General features: G+C 33.0%; 1 protein-coding gene across 3 annotated transcripts in view; it reads right to left on the bottom strand.

The window, feature by feature from the left end:
* Nucleotides 1–21,015, bottom strand: part of LOC142326756 (uncharacterized) — a 288,474-nt gene that overhangs the window by 223,018 nt on the left and 44,441 nt on the right. For 2 of the 3 annotated variants that reach the window (XM_075369440.1, XM_075369442.1), the window contains exon 2: nt 16,149–16,194. The exons of the other annotated variant lie outside the window; for it this stretch is intronic. The gene's annotated coding sequence lies outside the window, so the exon portion shown is untranslated. The remainder of the gene's footprint in view (nt 1–16,148; nt 16,195–21,015) is intronic. 3 annotated transcript variants of the gene reach the window in all.

The raw sequence follows: 21,015 nt of genomic DNA, 5'->3' as shown, positions 1-21,015 counted from the left end.
TGTAATGCCAAGTAGTTAAGTAATTAATTAGATTTTAAACTGTTATTGCGAATAGCAGCTCAAAATACAAGGCGCTTGATTGCCTTGTACGAAGAGTATACACACATTCTCGTATTGATGCAAAATAATTAACAGCAATTACATTTTACTTTATTGCGGTATAATATGGTTATTTATTTATTTTTAATTTTTATAAACACCTTAATTCAAAACGAACTTATCTTTTTAATTATATCTCTGATGTGGACATTACCTGACTTGTTGTATGCCTATTAAATTACATATACACATTTTTTTTCAATCGGAAGTAAATAATTATTAATAAATTATTATATTAAAATTTTAAAAAAGTCGGATTCGAACCGATGTGCCGTCCCCTAAGATCCAAATATTTCATTAATTAAAATTTTATTTGGTTATTACCTCTAGAACCAATGAAAATAAGTATCACTTATATCGTTGAAAAGCTCTCAATGAGGGCTTATTACCGCGGTTAAGAAAAAGTCCAAAATTCAAAATTTTTTGGATTTTGCCCTTTTTTGGATATTTTTGGTTCAGTCGATTGCAATCAAAAGGGGAGGTACACAACTAAATGTTACAACAGTCCTAAATCTGAAATTTCAACATCTTACGACTAGTCGTTTTTGTGTTATGCGAGATAGATACGTACGTACAGACGTCACGCCGAAACTAGTCAAAAAATTCAGGGATGGTCAAAATGGATATTTCCGTTGAAATCTGGAAACCGAAATTTTTCTCAATCACAATATTTCCTTTACTTCGTAAAAGGAAGTAAACATTTATTAAAAAAGATAACTTTTAATTTAGTATTCTTTAAATTATTTTTAAGATAAATTTCATTTTTATTAACTACGTAAGTTAACAGAAATATAATAAAACCATTCGCGATCATTTATACAGCTTTACTATGAAGGGAGTTATTGAATATCAAACTTATCAACAAAGATAACGCGATTACTATACCATAATACTCTTTAAAAATAATAAATAAATAGTATGGTTTGATTCTGTACATCATTTAATTATAAATAGAATATATTTATAAAGAAGAAATATTTATATTTGCTTTAAGCACCGATTTAACCCAAAGAGCTATGTAAAACATCGCAATTCCCATCTGAGGGAGAAGAACACCCGCCTTGGGATATTGCCGGTTGCCACATCACCCCCTCCGTTCCTAGACATCATTGGCATCGAGGGCTAGAACAACTTCTAGCCCTCGAACTGATCACATTTCAGTCATCAGCTCGGTGAAATGCCGCTGATGCGAATGCCTTCAAAGACATTTCCATCAGTAAATTTCGCCCTGTCTTAGCCTTCTCCGAACGCATCCGACACCAGTAAAAACTACCACGTAGCCCCCAGGAACTACTCTACTCTACTCTACTCTACCAAACTCGCGGAAGCACGAAGACCCCGCCCAAATTTTGCTGCCACCTAAATATGCCACTACAGATTCAGTTATTCGGTACAACGCTAATTGCTACGACAGCAATAATAAACTTAGTTATTGGAGTGCAAACAAACCAAAAACATAATTCCAGAGGACCTCAGGTCTGATCCATCCGGGAGCTGAGTATAACCTCAAGTCTCCCACTTCAGCTCCAATTTTGAGGCCCGCTTGGATGAAGTAAAAGTTGATTGCAACTGCGGTTCGTTAATTTCCCTTAATAGTGCACTACAATTCAACCAAAAATTGCCATGTTAAAATCGGTAACCGTAACGGGAGAGTGAAAACACTCCCGAGCACAATCCCCATTGAAACTTGATTATCTAACCGGGACACGGTGCCAAGCACGCCTACTTCCGGCCAATCAACTGCCGGGCGGAACCCTAGCCACCCGGGATACTAACACCAAAATGAAAACGCAATCGCCAGTGCAGGGTATGAGACGAAATAAGCTAGCCAAGTTATCATTTAAGAAGGATTACAGCGGCGAAAACCGCAAAAAGTAAAACTTCACCAGGTCCTCTATCACTACATAAACAGCTCTCAGTCAAGGACTGGCCAACGCAACATAAGGTTAAGATCTATCTGCTTCCGTTGCGGAAGCGTTCCTGCGAACAGGGTCGACAGCCCATAAAAAGTGCCCACAAAATTCATCACCTAACTTTTGCCAAAGAAGCGATTTGGCAAACGTATAAAACCTAAAATAAGAAGCCCTCTGCGTCGAAGAGCAAATGGATCACAATATATTACGAAGAAACTAAAACCACATGACCTGATACATCACCCAACAATAGATGGGCGCTGCGAAAAGCAACCCCGAGACTCACAACATCTATTCACCTAACACTACGTACAGAGATCAAGCATTCAAAAAAGGAGTCCTAATTATCCAAGGAACTGAAGTACAATTCTACCGCTCGTAAATAACAGCCACAGTCCTTACTGTTGACCGAGTGTCTGCACTGTTTGCTCAACCTTTTATAGTTGACGCAGGATGGAGCCTCGGCTTTCTGCGGACAGTCGTCACGCTTGTGACCTTCCTCACCACAATGCGACACATACTTACAGAACTTGGTCCTGTGACAAAACCGACAGCACTTGAAGCATCTTTGCACGTCAACATACTCCTTGACGCGAAAAGACGTTAGATCGACATACAACCTATCCTCAGACACAAACTTCTTAATGAAACCAGCGCCAAGTTTAAAAACGCCGTGATACCGCTGGGCATCACGCCTTCCAGTCTTGAAGAGTAGCGTACACTCTTTCTTAAATTCGGTTTCATCTAGTTCGGTGTTCTGCTCCCGAAGAAGAGACAGAACTTCCTCATCAGATAGCCGCCAGTCAATGTCGTAGACAATGACCCGGAGTCTACGCTTACGTTTCGGGTCAACTTTGACTTCGAGCTTTTTCACTGCAGGACTCCGCGATGACTCGAACAGTCTCCGAACAGACTGCTACCAGACCGCTACCACTACCAGACAACCGCTACCAGACCCTTGCTGGTCTCTCTAATTTCCCTAATCTTCAAATTTTTTTGGGTTGCCTCGAACGGCAACCTGGAAGTCCTCTTTGAAGCTATGTAAAACTGTTTATAATATACTAGCATCCCCGTCGCGGCTTCAACCGCACTACATGGTTACTTGAGTTTCCCGTCGCGGTCAGGAGATGTTTAGCCGGTCAGAGCCCTGCCCACCTTGACCTCCCTGAGCACAACTAACTCATATTTCTGAGAGTAATAATGATCAATCTATGCTCAATCTATAAAAATTATCTGCGCAACAGAGCAACAGTTATTTCTTCTGAATTTCTTCCAACAGTTTCTTAAGAACAATAGTTTGATCAATACAGGACCCACTAATTGGATTTTAGATTTCCTATCGAAACTTCGCTCGTGAAATAAATAATCGGAATTACGTAAATAAATTACCCCAAAATGTTATCAAATCTCATAAAAATTGATTCAATAGTGATACAATAAAACGGCAAAACTGTAATAAACAATTTAAATATTTTTACCACTTAAAATATTAAAATTCAAAACATCTGAAACTGGTTCTTATGTATATTTATCTGGAGAGTATTTGCAAGACATAATCGAGTGAATACCATGTTAGTATAGTCGAAAACTGGGAAAATTTGCAATCGCTGTTCGAATTTTTTTTACCTTTCTTCACCTATTTCAAAGATGAATTTGAAATAAAATTGTCAGTTTTAGATATTTATATGAAGAGAAAATTACACACACCAAAAATCAAGTAGATATCTTCATTTGTTACCGAAAAATTAAAAAAATAGCCTGTTTTAAAAAAATAAATAAAAATTCTAGTTAGGAATTTTAAAAAATCTAAAAATTGGTTTTTAGATAATTACATGAAAATTACATACACAAAAAAAAATTTATATCTACTTTTGTTACAGAGAAATTAAAAAAATAGTAACTTTCATTGTTACTCCATTTAAACCTTCTAAACTCAGAATTTCCCAAAATCCTTTGTTATTGTACTTTTACATTGTAAGAAGAACGTGTATACAACTTTTCATCCATTTATCTTCAATAGTTTTTGCTGAGCGTTAATTATGAATCATTTATGATATGTTGTTTTATAGATATAAACTAAATGACAATTTTTGTTAGATACAAAACATTATCAATCGATATAAAAAAATAATGCATAAAAATTAAATAAATTAAAAGTGAAAGAAATTAAAAAATAATAATAAATAAATAATTCTTAAGAAAAATTATAAAACGAATGTTTCTTTTTTATAGCATTTAGAGAATAAAAGTAAAAAATACAAACAGCTGTTCTCGTTTCAAGCAAACAAAAATAAATATTGAACGTACAATAAACAAGCATTTTGGTTACTATAAATATAAAGACAAGAGAAACCGGCAATAGCGCAACACCGGTTAGAAAATGGTCTCAAAATTAATTTATCAGACAGATGGGAAACTTATTTTCTCAATAATAATGCAAAAACTACTGATGAATAACGATAGGGGACCGATATCCAATAGCCTTTTAGAAATTTCTATATATTAAAAATCATTTTATGGAAGTTATTTATTACAAGACAATTAAACGATTATTCTCTCCGTTAAATTTGGTTTACTGGTGGAGATATCAATTCATTTGGGCTCATGCTATCTCATCTATCTTGATAATGATACATTTTTATTTTACTCAACCCCATGCAAGAGAAGTGCATTAAATTGTAATGAGAAAGCTAAACTGAGGTTCAGTATTTGGATGTTTTAAAGGTAAATTAAAGCATTCAATTGGGATTGCCTAAAACAATAAAAATTGTTTTCTTCTTTTTTTTTTAATTTTGTTTGATTAACGTTATTTTAATTATTCTAGTTCTATAATGTTCATAAGTATTGTTTTTCCGTTAATTATTATTTTTTCTTTTATTTATTTAACTTTGGGTTTATATATTTACTTTCTTTTACTACTTTAGCATTTCGTAATGATAATATAAAATCGAAATGGCCATCTAGTTTTTAATTTTAAGTTTTTTTTCTATAAAAAAAAATTGTTTTTTAGTGTAAAATGATTATTTTAATAAGCACATTCTATTCTATAAATAAACGTTAAAGTTTAAGCCGATAGCAGTAAATAAAGAATATTAACGTTGTTTGTATTTTTTTAAAAACATATACTGAGACCATTAAAACACAAAATAATGCAGTAAATTGATAAAAAAAATATTCTAAACAAAAACAAATCTTTCTAACCGACTCGTCGTAAATATATGTTTATTTTTAAAAAATAATTAAAGAAAAGGCAGAAAATTTAAACAAAACACGCAAAAAGGTACTAATACAACATTAATTAACTGAATTATTCTGAAATATGTGTAATATCAATACTGATACAATAATACAAATAATTTTTGTTTAACAAAAATATTTCATAAAAATACGTGACAGAATAATAGGCAACATAAAATAAACAAATTTATTACAAAAAATAAAACAAGAGTTAAAAAAATGACATTTTTTTCTTATTTGATATTGTGATCGAACTGAAGAGAATTTTTAAAAGCAAGTTTTCTCTATTTTAAAAAAGAATCAGTATAAGTTAAATACGGCTAAAAACACAGACTATATAAAACTAAATCTAACTACTTATTGAAAAAAAAGCCAACACAATTCTCTTTTCTTCAAGTTTTATTGCGCATTATTCAATCATAACTAGTTAAAATGAAATTTAACAAACACAATTTTTAGAATTCTAGAAAGGTGTATTGTGTATGTAAAAAGAGTTCTCGGGAGGGGTTCTCTTTTTTCCTGTTAGCCTCCGAGAATTACCGTTCAGGTATTACTTCAGAGGATCAATGAGAATGATATGTATGAGTGTAAATGAAGTATAGTTTTGTACACTCTCAGTTCGACCATTCCTGAGATGTATGGTTAATTTAAACCAACCATCAAAGAATACCGGTATCCACGGTCTAATAATCAATTCCGTATAAAATAACTGCCTTTATTAGGACTTGAACGCTAGAACTCTCGACTTCCAAATCACCTGATTTGGGAAGACGTGTTTACCACTAGACCAAACCGGTGATTTCTCAGGAAGGGTTGGCCAAACTTAAATGCCCTTGATTCTGGAGACAAACTAAACTTCATGTGTTCAAATGCCAAATCTTCCTTCATTTTCCCTCTGCCCGTCATTTTGTGGTTTTTAAATAAAAGTTTTATCTTGAAAACGGATTGAAATATTCGAATGAAATTGGTGTACATATATCCAACAATATCTTCTACAAAATAAATCAGCTTGAAAATTTCAAAACGGCTGCCATTAAAATTTTTTAATAGTAAAAACACAGTTATTAATGATTAAAAAAAAATTAATCAGCCGTCAATTTGAAATTTTTGAAGGTATAATTTCCAAAATTATTAATTTATAGATGTTGAATATATGAAAATCAAACTTATTTAAAAATTCAATCCGTTATTAAGACATAAAATTTATTGAAAGAAAAAACAGAATTAGGCGGACAGAGAAAAAATAAAGCGAGATTTGTCATTTATTTTGATGTACTAAATCATCCATTAAGTATGACCAGTAGCTCTCGGAACACTCAGTATAAAAAAAAAACATTAAATTTGAAAAAAATATTTTTAGAGAACTTTTTTCAACAAATGTTCCTATCCTCGCAAGAAAGAATAATTTTTCTTTGTAATCTTTCTTTGCGAGGACGTATACTAAAAAAAAATCAACGGTAAAGATTGAAATAAACGAAATTTAAAACATTTATATAGAAAACAACGCATTTTATTTTCTTGGCATCATAACTGTAGGGCATTGATGCTCAAACCTTTTCGCCCACACTGAAAATCAAAAATTTTCAAGCGTCCCCGTAATTTTTAAACTTACCATCTATTAAAAAGGCCAACTGCTATTTTTAAGATGCGCACATTAAAACAGCAATTGTAATTACTGTATTTAAACGTGGCATATCCTTTTTCTGAGTTGAAACTTACATTTTAAATGAGAGCAATTAAAAAGGCACAGTTAATCATATTTGGAAATATTTTTATTAAAATTATTTATTTATGGCTGTCATATATATTCTTAGCAGTTGACGGGGTGCGCCTACCCATTTTAGCAAATATATGACAAGTGAGCGGTTGGGACACGTAAGCCGGTTGTGTATGGTACCGCGCTTAGTCCTCTCATGCTGTTAGCTAAGTTCTAGAAACTATTTAGGATACTGGTCGTTAAACTGTTCGAGGCTCAGTAGCCGTTTGTGGCACAGACATTTGATCGTATGCTTTAGAGCGACCGAATGGGGTGATAGCGGGAGAAATGCCAAGCAAACCAACACCAAAATTACTTTCAAAAAACTACGTTTCTATCTATATAGTTAGATCAAAACCATTTAATTTCCATATTTATTTGTATCAATAAGTTGCATAGATCGGGAAATATGGAGCATCAAAGACAAAAAGTGGAATATTTCGGTTCTATCGCGTAAGTAGTTGGGTTAATTTCAGTTCATTCATGTCGCTCAGTCTTGTTAAAGACTCGACATAGTGTTTTATTTTAAAGAGTTCACTTCCTAGTAGTACATCGATGGGAATATCACATGGGGTATTCGAATCGGTGGCATCCTGACCGAGGCAAGAACAAGGCTAAGAGATGCCTTTTGCCGGGGTTCTGAAGATGACCTCCGGTAAATCCCATAAGAGCTAGGTTCGGAAAAGGGGGACGTAGGGACCGAAACTACCACATTGAGGGGTGTCTTCCCCTACGGAGTCAGATGTAATTCTAATAGTTTCATCGAATAAATTACTTTCAAGAATAACGTAAAAAAGAACAATGCCTAATATACATAAAAATCAATTTTTTCCATCGTATGGTTCGTAACATGTAATTCTTCCAAAATAAGTTTTTTCTCTCGTGATTACTATATTTTTTTAAACAAATTCGGTTAGGTAGAGGATGATTGATTAGGGTAATGTCTTTTATCAACGGATGTGGTCCATTCCGGAAGTACCTCTGTACTATGAACTGATTAGGAATGACAATCGTAGTCGAATCTTCCAGTGCTTCCCAAAAATTGTAAAGCATATTATTATAGAACATTACGGTCATCAATAGTAGCAATTTTATTCATTTAAAGGCTTCATTTTACAGCATATTGATAATTAAAGTTTATAATAAGTCTTATGGATTAAGTGCCATAGATATCTGTCTATGTATTAACAATTTAGAAAAAAACCTTTTTCAAAAATTTGACTGAATTTTTAGCATAATTATGAAGTTTTCTTTGCTACATTTCACGTGATACACACACACGCGCGCGCGCGAGCAATTTTCATCGTGGCTTCCCTCTTGAAATACATAATCAGAATTTGAACATGAATACGAAAATTAATTCATCCACGCCAAGTTTATTTTACTTTTTGAATTGTAAATAATGAGAATTATTCAAAAATACAAAGTATTAAAAAAGTAATGGATATAAATTGTACGAAATGTGCACGAGTTGAAAAAATATAGAAAGATAACCGGACAAGGGCTCGACCTTCCCGTCTAGCCAATAGGCTCTGCCACCTGGACCCCTATCTTCATTAAACTTATGCATGTGAGAATAATATTGATAAATAAAAATTAAAGCCTGTTAATTTATAAAACCCATCAGTGTATTGTAATGTCTTCAGAACAACAGTTTGGTTAGTCGTTATCTAAAAACCGATAATGTTTTTTTAACAGTCATTTCATTATTACTTTACTTTAAACTGGGAATTTCAAAAAATCATTTCTTCGTATGCACTTACACATGAAGAACATTTATACAAATTTTCATCAATTTATCTTTTGCTGGGCGTTGATTATATAGTTTTTTTTTATTATGTCACAGTTTAAATTAAAACTAAAGCGAATCAAGATTTTATTATTTTTATTTATAATTAATTATTTTGTGATTAATATCCAGGGTAAAATGCATAACCGCCAAATCTATTTCAATAAAACTGTAGGGAGTATTTTTACTTCATTTGAAATCACAACTTAACCATTTTCTGGATTTTCTTTTTGTATAATTTATTCATTAAAGATACAATTTAGCACAACTTCTCTCCTAGCAAACTCCTTTTATTTTGTAATTCACACTTTCAGGATTAATTTTAGTAATTTTAAGGATTAATTTAGTAAATTTGTTGAAGATACAGTTTTTGTAAATATGAATACGTGTAAAATTTTGTGAAAATTCCATACATATATAATTTTTTTTCAAAAAGAGAATATGTTTTTCTATATTTTAGTCTAAATTAAAGGTGATTACGCTAGTCTTTACCTCAAGAAACAAACGATAATAATTTACTAGTTTTAAAATTAAACTGTATGTATGTATATATATAAAACTATTACTACAATTTTTATAGTTAAAAAATTATTTCTATTGTTATTATTTTTTATCATGCAAACATTAAATGTATTTATATAATTTCACTGAATGAATTATTTTAGTTTTATTTATACCGACTAACGTAGGGTTATATTTATTAATGCTTACGTCAGAAGTACTAAGAATTGTAAAATTGTTTATGAACATAGTCCGCTTTTAATTTGGTAAAAATTTTATTCCTTATTTGGCGACATAAATGGCTTTACTGTATTACGTTTTAAAGTGGTGCATTTTATTAATAAAGGTTTCGTGGCTAACTATTAAGTTTACACTGACACACACATACACACAAGAGTATTGTGGTGTGCAATAGACTTGATTATGGTTACGGTATATTATTGTATAGTGTTTAGTCGTCAAGGTCGTTATTATTTTTTTCACTTTGGTTCAGGGCTTGCGTTTGGCATTTGGCTATGTACTTTGTATTATGGTAACTTTAACCACATAGTAGAATATATATATATATCATATCATAATAATAAAGTTAATGGTACTTAGTCACGTTATTACGTTGTACAGAGTAGAAGAGTGTGTTATAAGTTGACCGACAGTATTAAAACACAGTGTTATATATATATATCACAAAGACGCAGCCGCCTGAATATTTAATTCTTTATTTTTTTTTTTTTTTTTTATATAATAAAGGTCTTGTTCATTATATCATCACAAATTTTGAAAATTTGTGCTCTATATATATATATATATTAGACAATGAAAAATACTGATAACGATATAAAAAAAAATAATATCACTTCAGGTGTCGATTACCTCAGGGTGTCGTGGCAGCAACCTGCCCACCCTGTCCAGCCCCCTGTAGAGGTATTCCACCGTGGTCTCAGTGTCATCAGGACACGCCGACTTCCAATCAGTCAAACCTAGTTTTCCTTAAGAAATTTTTTAAAACTATTTTATTACCAATATTTTCTAATTACCTCAACATTTTTAAACGTAAGAAGAAAATCGGTAATGTTGCCTTTGGCGAGGTTATCCTTTACGATTTAAACTTTAAAAAAAATGTTTTATTGATCACGAAACATCTACGAGAAATGTATTACTAAATTTTAGTATTTTAAGACCGGCGGTTTACGTATAATAGTACTTAAATGTGTTTATACATTCCACAACAGTTCAGCCAAACAAAGAAACAAGTTAACTGAATTTAAACTTAGCCAGCTTGCATGGCACACCACGACTAAGGGAAGATCCTTGTATAAATTTATACAGGATCTGGGGGGGATGGTATGCCGCAAGCTCATTTTTAAGGGCAAGGTGCCCAGGTGCTCAAGAACCATGTTAATTTAAACCAATATCTGTTTCGGTTCCGGTTCCGGCTGGCAGCTGATGAGCTGTGCGTCTGTGGGGAGGTCAGTCAAATGAACACCTGATGTTAGACGCCCTGTTTTTTTTTGGGGGGGGGGCAGAGACCGGCCATCCTGGAACTTAGTGGTCAAGGGGAAAATTGGCAACTCACAGGCGGCGAGTCAACGTGGAGAGAGCCGCATTGTCGCACCGTGCGGGAGTTCCTTAATGCGGTTGTTTTGATCAACCGACATCAGTAGTTTACCTAAGGGGAAAAGACTCCTACCGCACTGCTGTGGGAAGCTAACCTAGAGATATATACGGCTGACCATCAGCCAATTAAGGCTCCAAGCGCTTTAATATGTGGAAAGCTACTTGCTGGCATTCAGCGACCTAGGCGTGGCAGCGAATTGTGTCTAAATGAAATTAATTTTAATTTATGGATGCCATATATATTTATAGTAGTTGACGGGGTGCGCCTACCTATTTTAGCAAATATATGACAAGTGAGTGGTTGGGACACGTTATTCGGTGGTGTATGGCACCGCGCTTAGTCCGCTCACGCAGTTAGGTAAGCTCTAGGAGCCATTTAGGATACTGGTCGCTAAACTGTTTCGAGGCTCAGTAACCGTCTGTGGCACAGACATTTTGGTCATATGGTTTAGGGAGAAATACCAAGCAAACCAACTGAATTGCTTTAAAGGTTATTCCTTAAAATCAAGCCCGATTGCAAATCGCATATAATTGTTCCACCATATGGATTAGGGTACATTTTGAAATTTTAAAAAATATATATAAAGCAAATAAATTAAAAATAATTATATTTACATTTATTATTTACTTTTAAAAATTTCTTTGAGAAAAAAAATTATCATCAAAAAGTATTTTAGGTCATTTAAGTCCAAACATAAAACTGAATTTTTAATCATGTTTACTATATATAATTTAAGCATACAGCTTTCAATAATATCGGTTCATTCGTTTTTAGATATCACTCGTACTGAAAGAATCAGAAATCTAATGAATAGATTAAATTACTTTATTTATTACTTTATTAACAGTAAATACAGCAGGAAAAGAAGTATCCCGAGCAATATAGAAAAAAAATCTTAGCGTTATCTAGATTAAAGATTTTAAAGTTTTTCTTTTTCTTCTTCCCCGAGCCGGATCCTGCAGTTAAGTATTACACAGCCCAGAGAGTATTCTTTACCGTAACGGGCCTCCACGTCTCGATCCGCCGGTCGGATTTCACTTTACGCCCGCCTCAAACCCCCAGAGTAGGATCCACCAGGCCCGGCTATGCCGTCCCTTGGTCCCCACTCCGGTTGCCGGTACTCTGACTTTATGGCAATGCCTCTAATGGGACACCCCGAGTGGGGCATTCCCATCCGGACTCGGTCTTTTTCGTTCGGGGGTAGAGGGTCGCCGTGCCTCATCGCTACCGCTCACTCGTGCAAGCACGTGCGAACGGCAGCTCCGCAGAGGGCTGTCCCTCATCCCCGAACCCCTCGATCCTTCTCCTGAAGAACCCTCGCCACAAACCCTGCAATGGTATCAAAACTCTTGAGGCTCCACAAAATGGTGGCGGTGATATTCTCTACGCGGAGCGGTCCGGTAATCGCCGAGCAAACTAAGCGGTTCAAGTTATCAATTTAAAAAAGAACTGTTACATATTATTTTATAAACTAAATACGAAAATGTTTTCAACGTGATGGGAACAAATTAGTGTCTGACTAAACAACTAACCTGTGAAAAGAGGTAGTCCAGAAAATATTATGAAGAGTAATATTTGGCAAGAATAGTAAAAAGCTAATAAAAACGAATTTACCAGTAGTTTCCGAATAAGATCAAAGAAAATCTCTAAGATAAAAAATACATAAACTTGAAAAAATTTTTAAAATGTTATTGAACTTTTCCTTAGTGTACGCTGATAAGCCCATTCCAAAAATTTATTTTTCCTGGGGAAAAACACTTTTGTTGCAGGATAAATTTAAGTGATCAACGGTAAATTATTGATCCGTAATTGAAGAAATGTCCTAATCAACAAAAGTTAATAAAACGAAAATACAATAAATACGATCTACCAAAGAATTATATGTTCTTTGCGTAAAAAAACATCTTGAATCTACCTTTATGTGAAACTATATCTCGCAATGATATGAGCTAACTCTTCATTCCAACGTTGGAAACAAGACAGACTTCTTAAGTCCAATGTTTAAGATGGAAAGAACTAAAGAGATGATGCAACCACAATAAGGCACGGTAAGGATGGTCCTGTATAACATTTAACAGAATATTCTTTCCTCTTTTCTTTCTAAGTAAATTTAAAAGCTGAAAAACGTATGGGGTAAAGCCGGTCCAATTACTATAAAATGTACAAACAAACAAAAATTTCATAAAGAACGTTAACGTATTTGTAAATACGTTTACTTAATAAGTGATTTCACAGATTCCGTCTTATGCTGTACAGAGCGAAAATCGTTTATTAAAAATTAATGGTATGAAAATTTTTCCACTGCAGTAAGAAAATAAGATCTCTAAAGCAATTGGTTAAATATCACAAAAATGTTAAATTTAACAACTTACTTATGCTAGAAGTATTTACTAGCTACTGAAAAAGTAGTCTCAAGTTTTTAGCGTAATAAATTCATATAAATTACTAGTCTGATTTAACTATCATCAGTCTGTAAATTACTACTGAATAAATAAAAAATTGTCGAATTTATAGCAATTTTTTAAAATTTGACGAGACCGCCACTGAAATAATTTTTGTGATTTTTTTAAAAGTAGATTTGTTTGCTTTAATGTAATAAATATCTGAAAGTAACTTATATAATAATACCAATTTTTTTTTCATCAGATTAATTAACTATTTCTTAGACATGCAAAGTCACAAATTTTCTTATTTGAACTATAGTTTCAAAGGCGATTGATAGTCCTAGGAACAATAGTATACTATATATTTTTTTTTTACTTTTTCGTTGTTAAAATGCGTTCAGGCTCGGTTCCAAATTATTTTAGTAAAGGAATTTAATGTTTGTGCCAAATAAATAAGTCTAGTAGTTAACCTAAAGAGAGATAGATAAACAGACCATTGTACAATTTCATTAATCAACAGTTAACTCTTTTTAAAGTAGTTTTATTGATTAATAATAAAATTAAGAAAACTATATTTTTTTGTTTACAGTGGATCTCATTTGTATGATAAGTGTAAATGAAATAAACAAAAAAAAAGAAAAAACTAGGGTTATAAAAGTAGATCACAATAGTGTGGCTAAGAAAACATTTTTTAAATTCTGTTTATTGCTCTTTAAAACGGATGACAATAACTCAACAAGCTATAATGAATATTCCTCTGTTCTTACACAGGAAGGTAATTATGAAATCGATCCTCGACCAGAATTTCTACTAATATAAAAATATATATATATATATTTTTTTGTTATTATTGAATTATTATTTATCGTAATTTTTTTAATAAATATATTTAAATTAAAAAAAATATATATAAAAAAGGAGATGAAGTCTGATTCCAAGCTTGTGCCTTCCTCATGTAAGATCCAAATATTTCATTAATTAAAATTTTATTTGGTTATAATTCTTGAACCAATCAAAATAAGTACCACTTATGATATATCGTTGAAACGGTCTCAATGTGGGCTGATTATTTTAGTTAGAAAAAAGTCCAAATTTCAGACTTTAAGTTTCAGGATTTTTTGGACACTTTTGTTTCAGTCGATTGCAATGAAAAGGGGAGATGCATAACTAGATGTTACAACAGTCCTAAATCCAAAATTTCAACATCCTACGGCTAAACGTTTTTCAGTTATGCGAGATACATATATAAGTACGTATAGACGTTACCCCGAAACTAGTCAAAATGGATTCAAGGATGATCAAATTAGATATTTCCGATGAAATCTGAAAATCGAAATTTTTCGCGATCACAATAAATGATCTTATCCTTGTCTCTTATTCCTTGTACGAAGTTAATTCCTTAACTTCATACAAGGAATAAGAGGCAAGGATAAGATCATTGTAGGTAAACGTTTTAATTAATATAGAAAAAAGACAAAAAAAAATTAATTTGAAAGAAACGTTTTGAAAATAATCCAAGAAGAAATATATAGACGTTATGACCCCCTGCTATTTTTAATTTAAATGAAAATAAATACGGAATATTTTATGCATTGTATACATAGTGAATGGTACGGATTGATTTCAGAATATAAATTTAACCCGGACTTGGATCCCTGGATTTCCTCGATCAGAAATGAAAGGGGAGCGCGTAAGTCGGATGTAGAGGCATTTCCACAAAAGGTGGCAGAAGAGAAGGGATCAGACGATGAAGAGCAGAAGATGGACCCACAGACTGATCCCTGACCTTCAGAGATGGCTGAACCCCAAACATGGAGAACTGGCGTACAAGTTGATTTGGTTCCTTATCGGTTGCGGATGTTTTAAGCCATACCGTACGTATGAACACTGAGACCCTTTGCGGAAAGTGATTATCGCAGAACACACGGTATTCGTAAGCGATCGGTTCCTGCAGCATAGGGAACCATGCCGGAGAGAATTCGGAGTTCTTATCCTAGGAAACATTATTAGGAATTTGCTGCAGACGATCGAGGGTGGCACGCAGAGACCATGCTCAACCACGCGGTGGTTATCTTAACCACCGTGTCACGCGCGGATGATCTTCATCCGAATAAAGTTGGCGGAAAACGTGCAGTAGTAACTTCTGGATCTACCTTGGGGCTATTCATATCAAAAAGATCCGACCCTAAGCTGGAGTAACCCCAAAAAAAGACATATTTAATCCGAAAATAATTTTTAATACAAGAATAACAGAAATGTGATATTTATTAAAGTTATCTTACAACAAAGATCGATGAAATAACTATTTTACTGTGGAAACAAAAAAACGATAGAAAAACTCTGTATAGTACACACAAAAATATTTAAATTTAAATATTAGCCCAGAATGCGAAGGAATTAATTAAAACAAAGACCAGTCATATTACTGTCTTAAAAAAATTAAAAGATTATTTATAGTTCATTAAAAAAAAACTTAAGTAACAAATTTACTTTAATTATGTTTTGCCTAAAATGGCTGGAAAATTGAAATTGATTTTTTCACGATATGCTCTTAACGAATTTTGAAAAAAATTTAATATATATATATATATATATATATATATTTATTTGAGCCAAATCTGAAGAAAATCGGTTTGGTCAATCCTGAAATATAAAGCCAAAAGCAGCGAGACACAAATACACATGGTTTTTTTTCGTGTAGATGAACTAGTTGGACCCAAAACCGTGAAGATTTTCAAAAAATCTGATACCCCATTCATTTTTGACACGATCATCATATTTTACCATTTATTATAATAGTTATTCTACTTTTATTCGTCGGGAAAGTGGATATTAATAAAGATGATGCAAATACCTCTTCGAAAGTCAGTGTATCCCAGGAAGTACTGCACATGACATGGCTGAAACAAAACATATTTTTGGTATTGAAAGAACCTTCTACATATAATTAAATAATTTCATTTTGTGTTATAATTCTTACATTATTAACTTTAGTCAATTTCATGCAGAGCTCAATTTGTTAAATTCAGTACAAAATAAGCGTCTTTACTGTTACAGAATATTAATAAAGTTAGAATGAATTTAAGACTAAACATTCAAGAATAGTTCGAATTAAGACATTTAAATACGTTTACGCAGTTAAGAAATAAGCATCATTGTTATGATAGTATTTAATCTCTTATAGGTACGTAATATCTAAAGGCGGATCTGCAGTACGCTATAGCATACCCTCCACTGCTCTTAACATCACTTAGCGACTTCTTACACCAGCAGTCAAAGTAGTGTATTCCAAAAGTCACATCAATTAATCTGCAATGACTTGCACCGTATCTAATTATGACGTCACTATTATAGTAACGAAATATGTTTGGTAATTTGTTATTACAAATAAAATTATTTATGCCTAACGTTTTGTTCAGGAAGTATATGAAGTAATTTATTTATTTCTTGAAAGTATATGTTTTTTTCCTGTTTAGCCTCCGGTAATCACCGTCAGGTATTACTTCAGAGGATCAATGAGGATGATATGTATGAGTGTAAGTGAAGTGTAGTGTACAGTCTAAGGTCGACCATTTCTGAGATGTGTGGTTAATTAAAACCCAACCACCAAAGAACACCGGCCTTTACTAGGATTTGAACGTTGGAACTTCGACTTCGAAATCAACTGATTTCACCACTACATCAACCCGATGGGTTTCATAAATGTTAGACTAAGATTTTGCTACAAATAAACAGTAACAATATCGTAATACAAAGGATATGAAATGAGGTGTTTATTTATTATAGGTTAGGTTATGATTTTCTTTGACGTGGCGTAGTTATTTGCGGAAATTATTTCTAAGTACCACGTACGCCCCAATAAGTAATATTCTTTTGAGCTTTGTAGGCCTACAAAACTACAAAATAAAAATATTAAATTGCACAAAGAGAACATAAATAAATAGTGCTAAACAAACGTGAGTAAAAGTAATATAACTATAATCATTATTAAATTTATTCTAAAATAAATATGAAGTTTGTACTATAATAAATGTAAAACTAATTTAATTAATTAGAAGTAATTAATTAGCATTATATTTTATAAACGTAAAATGATTTCATACAAAATAATTTATATAGTAGCTTAAATAAATAAATAACTGATGAAATAAACAATTATCAAAAAATAAAAATAACGATAAATACAAGGCTGTATCATTTTGAGGTCTTATTTTGTCGCAACGAATAGCACGTGTTCCGCACGCCGGGTTATATAGGAGCAGCCCACAGAGCTGGTTAACTCGTCATCGCAAATCAATTGATTTCGAAGTCGAGAGAGTTCTAAGGTTCAAATCCTAGTAAAGATAGCTTTTATGCGGATTTGAATACTATAACGTAGATACCAGTGTTCTTTGGTGGTTGGGTTTCAATTAACCACACTTCTCAGGAGTGGTCGACCTGAAACTGTACCACCTTACGGTGGTTCCGGGGGCTATACAGAAAAAGACTTAGGAGCTTATAGAAGTGGAATAGAGGAGGCAAGTAGATGAGCTTTAGGGGACCCACATTTAGATTTTACATACACTATAGTATGCAGTGCAATATTTTTACAAACTAATATTTCTCAAAGTTTTGTTTGTTCCTTATATCGGCTTATATTGTAGATGTATATATTTGCATTTATAAATCAGTTTCCAAATTTAATACAAAAAAAATCTACTCTTCAATAAAACAATTATTGATAAAAGAAAGTTTACGTTTCGTACGACCTTTACACCGTGATACAAAAGCTTACACTTGCTAATTTTATGTTCAAGTGAGTGAACATATGAATGTAATAAACTGAAACAAATTCAAACACAACATACGTAATAATATTACATTAGAAATTTTAAAAAGTAAACAGTCAGTAGACGTAGACAAACACCTGAAACTACATTACAATACGACAAGAATTGAAGTATATTCTGACTGTGTATTCATCAAATGCTGATATCTTTTCAAGTTCATCAATGATATATTGTTATTATAAATGTTTACTTTATATACTTAAGTTTAAAGCGCACTTTTTTATTCTTACTTTATTAATAAAGTTTATTGAACCATTATATTAACATACTAATAAAAACAATAAAAGGACTTAAATGTTTAATCATTAGCAGTACGACACGTCATTCGCAAAGATAAGAAAAAATAAATTACTCTTCTTTATTTTAAACAGCCATACAATTTAGTACATATTATAAACAAAATACATTGTTTATGTACCACTGTGTAATAAATAACGGAAGTAGCGAAGTAACTATATTGCAACGTGTTTTATTTCGACGGCATTAATATAAAATATGGTTACCCAGGTCAGGCACAGCGTATTCAATAATAATGTTTACATAAATATATAATCAACTAACTATAAACATTTTAAAAAACAAATAATAAAAATAACATAACAAGAAATACTTGTAAACTGATACAAATATATGTAACAAAAAGCGTCCTTGAATTTTAATACTATTTATACATTATTCATATTTTTTTTAATATATCGAAAACGAATCGCATTAAAATTCGGCATACAAAATATAAAAAGATTTTTACTCTTGATCCTTATTTTTGGAGAATTTAAAAAGTGATATGTTATTTATACACAATATCTATACATAATAAAGCAAAATAACGATTTAACTATTGCTTTCGTAAAAAAATAAATAAATAAAAGAAAATAACCAAATTCCTTTAGGAAATAAATATTCTTGACCTGATTTTTAGTAGATTTTTTTTCTTTTTAGTTGATATTAAAATTTAAAAAAAATAAGATTAATAAAATTATTAATATAAATATCTACAAGATTTATACTAATCATACCAAATATCTTTGCCGATGAGTTTCAAGCTTACTATAGTTGGTTTGGCGAATAGTGTTACATGAGCTGCGTGAACTCCCGGTTGGCTCGATCCAGTAACAAAGTTTCGGACAGGAGTACAGGGAGCAAACCTTCATCTACATTCTGACCCGTAGGGGAAGACACACTCCGCCATCCCCTCCGTTCTCTTATGGGGCTTTACCGGAGGTCATCTTCAAAACCTCGGCTTTTGACGACATATTTATTCATCTACAATCGTAGTTGACAACACTCGGTTCCATAATTTAGCCTTCGTCGAAGTTCCTTACGTCCCTAACACAGATGTTCAAAAAGTGATACCGTCTTTCGGGACAAAATTTCCTTTTTTTGTTGCTGGTTTAACTGAGGAAAAATGGGTTACACAATGCCACAGAAAATATTCACTGTTTCCCAATACATTAAATGTACCAATTATGCCCAGACCCAGAATGCTTTCACAGAAATGTATGGTGTGGATGCACCAAACAAGTCCTCCATCAAGATGCAGCCGAAAGTGCTAATACCATAAAATTTGATCGACCTGCAATCTACATATTCTCTTAGTCCAAAGAAGTCTATGCCTATCTAACCAGTGTGGTCTCTCCGTTGGTAGTGCCCACACAGCATTGCACAAGAGTTTAAAGATACAAACGTACAAAATTTGTGTTGTTCACGAGTTGTTACCTACAGACAATTGAAAAAGTGTAGCTTTCTGTCAGTGGTTGATGTCATCTGTAACGCTAGATGGTAAGAACTCAACGGTTGGTTTCGGTCTGATGAGGTATGGTTCCACCTTGATGGATAGTGAATGCATACCCACCGGGTTATTTTGAGACGCGTTAACCACTCTAGTGGTTAACGCGTCTTCCCTAATCAGCTGATTTGGAAGTCGAGAGTTACAGCGTTCAAGTCCTAGTAAAGCCAGTTATTTTTACACGGATTTGAATACTAGATCGTGGATACCGGTGTTCTTTGGTGGTTGGATTTCAATTAACCACACATCTCAGGAATGGTCGAACTGAGTATGTACAAGACTACACTTCATTTACACTCATACATATCATCTTCATTCATCCTCTGAAGAATTATCTAAACGGTAGTTACCGGAGGCTGAATGGGAAAAAGAAAGGCTAAAAAGGATAGTGAATGCATAGAATTCATGCATTTGATGCACGGAAAATCCACTCAGCTGCACCGACAAAAAATGGGTGTTTGGTGTGCAATGTCAGGTAGACGAATCTTCTTAATAATCTTTCACAGCAAAGTGAATAGTGAGCGCCACATACAGATGGTGGAACAATTTGTAAACACTGAATCTGCATACCGGCTAGAGTACTCGTGGTTTCAGTGTACTCGTACTCGTGGACAATGCGAAGGCTCATACAGTCAACAACCCTATGGCTTTCTTCGACCAGTTTTTCTTGGACAAGTGATTTTTGTCTCCTGACTTATCAGCTCATGACTTTTTCTCTTGAGGATACCTTAAGGATGCTGCTTACAAAACTCATCCTCACACCGTTCCCAAATTGCAGAGCGAAATTGAACGATATGTCGCTGCAGTTCCTCAACAAACGTTACAACATGTGTTTAAGAGCATGCAACCTTGTATTCAATTATGTGAATCGCATAATGAAGGCTTTCTTTCTTTTTCCTGTTTAGGCTCCGGTAACTACCATTCAGATAATACTTCAGAGGATGAAATGTACGAGTGTAAATGAAGTGTAGTCTTGTACAGTCTCAGTGCGACCATTCCTGAGATGTGTGGTTAATTGAAACCCAACCACCAAAGAACACCGGTATCCACGATCTAGTATTCAAATCCGTGTAAAAATAACTCACTTTACTACGACTTGAACGCTT

The sequence above is a fragment of the Lycorma delicatula genome, chromosome 6, assembly GCF_047948215.1.
Source record: "Lycorma delicatula isolate Av1 chromosome 6, ASM4794821v1, whole genome shotgun sequence".
Taxonomy (NCBI): Eukaryota; Metazoa; Arthropoda; class Insecta; order Hemiptera; family Fulgoridae; genus Lycorma; species Lycorma delicatula.
This window is presented reverse-complemented; position numbering and strand designations above follow the sequence as displayed.